Source organism: Anabrus simplex, chromosome 2, assembly GCF_040414725.1.
Source record: "Anabrus simplex isolate iqAnaSimp1 chromosome 2, ASM4041472v1, whole genome shotgun sequence".
Classification (NCBI taxonomy): Eukaryota; Metazoa; Arthropoda; class Insecta; order Orthoptera; family Tettigoniidae; genus Anabrus; species Anabrus simplex.
This window is the reverse complement of record NC_090266.1, coordinates 397364224-397366755: the sequence shown is the minus strand read 5'-3', so window position 1 is coordinate 397366755 and position 2532 is coordinate 397364224.

Below are 2532 nucleotides of genomic sequence, written 5' to 3'. Positions count from 1 at the left end.
TATTTTTTCAGCAGACCTACTTACCTCATTTTTCACGACTGTCCGTTCTTCCTCTATTGTGTTTCCTTCAGCATTTTCCTTTTGTCCCTCTGCAACATGTTCCTTGGGGTAATCAGTCACACCCTTTTCTTTCAACTTGTCTGGATCCCATCCCATTGCATTCCAACCTTTCTTCAATTTCTTTAACTTGAGATGACATTTCATGTGATCAGAATCCACGTCTGCTCCTGGAAAGTTTTGCAATCCAACGCCTGTTTTCTGAATCTCTGCCCAGTAATAATGAAGTGTTGTTATCAATGAGGCTTTCACGGCCCGTACTTGTAGACATGATATGGGCTTTTGGACTTAAGCAGTGTCAAGTAAACACGGTGAAACTTTTTGCGTTTCGCTGAGAATTTTGTTCCGCGTCTTCAGAAGAAAATCTCGACTGTTTACGAGGAAGATTTCTACAGTAATGACGGTTTGAATTTAAGAATGCTTTACCGTTAGAAATGTAGTGATACGCTCATTTTTCACCATGCGGCTCGTTGTATGCTGGCAGAGCTCTGGTATTCCAAGCGGGAGCTGCCGAAAACATTAAGATCCAATTAGGATATTTTATCACACCGCGTGTGTGTGAGAAGCAACAGAAAGGAGAGTCAGACTAATCAGGGACGAATGAGGTAGAAATTCTCCTATCAGAATTATTTTGGTCATGAAAGGGTTAAACCACTAGCAAAATAGAAAAAGAAAAGTATATTTCTCACTGAGGTATATTGTGATCTGCCGTTATCTCCCTTTCGTCAAGAAACACCTATCAACATTGTCCCAAGTATATTAAACAGGATTTCTCATCTCTGATTTACGATTTAATACGGTCAGTGCATTTTTTCTTGATGACGCACCAGCATTCAATGTAATGAAAATATTTCGGAATGACCTTCAATATATGAATCCACTGTGTTTTATTCATTTTACGTGATTCCACTTCTCTGGTGCATGTAAATTTTATTGGCTCTAAGAGACCTACCCCGAGCACTTCACACACTGCCGGGGCTATACCTTTATTAAGGCCACGGCCGCCTCCAACCAACTTCTAGCCCTTTTCTATATCATCGTCACCATAAGACATATCTATGTCGGTGCGACGTAAAACCAATTGCGAAAAAATAAGAATTTCCACACTTCAGTCATTTTTACCTCAGAGTTATTTACGGCAATTTATTTTGTTATACCAAATAGCCAAACATTATTTAGTCTGTTTCATTTTCTTATTTCCATTGCTACTACCTAACATCATCAAGTTTTCATTTCTGTCATTTCGATACTCCTACGAATATAATAACTACTTGCTACATGGACAAAATCGTTGTCAGATCACAATATCATCATTTTGTGTGGAGTCTGTTTTTCATGTTTTACGTTTATTATGACTTTTAAAATATATAAATGACTTATCGCTGATTTCGTCTTCTCTCCCTTCCATACAACTCAGCATCGAGCAACAGAAAACTTTCTGTAAATTCTAATTGTAGGTGTTCTCACACTACGACTGATCAAGTCGTCTTTGCTAAGTATTACTCAATATTTCTAATTTTTTTACCAGTTATCTCAAGTACTGTAACCTCCTTTAGCTTCTTAAGCACGCATTAACTGTAAACAATTCCACATTGTTCACTATTTACTTTGCTTTACGTACGTATTGTATTATATGCCGTAGTGTCAACCTTTTCAGTTCTTTTCTTAGATTCACGAGCTGGGCCTGTAAATATCTAAGGATAGAAGTTCGACCGTATTTGATGTCTAACAAGCCATTGTAAATCATAAGTACCTACTAACAATATCTTCCAGTTATACTTCTACAACTGTCCATCTCCGCAGCATGGGTTCGGTTCTGGTACTGCCAGAAATGTAAGACTGGCAGGACGGCTGATATGTGGTTAAAATGGTATATGCAGCTCACCTCTATTTTGAGTGTTCCTGAAAAGTGCTGCACCACCTCGGGATGAGTACATTACTTTTGCATCTCGTACTTTTGTGATAATAAATATTTCAAAAATGTCTACAGGCTACAGTAAGCCTAAAACAAATGGTCAGTGCTTTAGAAAATAATGGAAGAAATTTGAACTTAAAAGAATGGAGGTTTTACATTTTAGCTTGTGTGTACTAATCATACACCTGTAGAATTCTCTTCGGTACTGATGACTTCCATCTAATTTCCATGTCCTGGTGATTTTCAACACTGACTCGTTTTCAGACAGATTATACTTTCTCTATTCGAGGCCTGGAGGTACTTAGTTCACTGCACATCAAATAGAGGTATGTTTCATCTGGAAATCCCCGGAATACCCGGACATTCTTGAAAGAATTTCTGAATTCAATGTCGGTTATGGTATAGTCTACTATGGATCTGTTGCTCCTAACGTCCTATGTTGAAAAATGTATTCGTAATTGCTAATCCCATACTAGCTCAGCTGAACGCTTCCCTTTCCTATCAGCTTCCATGTGCCCCACCAATTAACCACCACCTTCCCATAGCCTTTAATTATATTT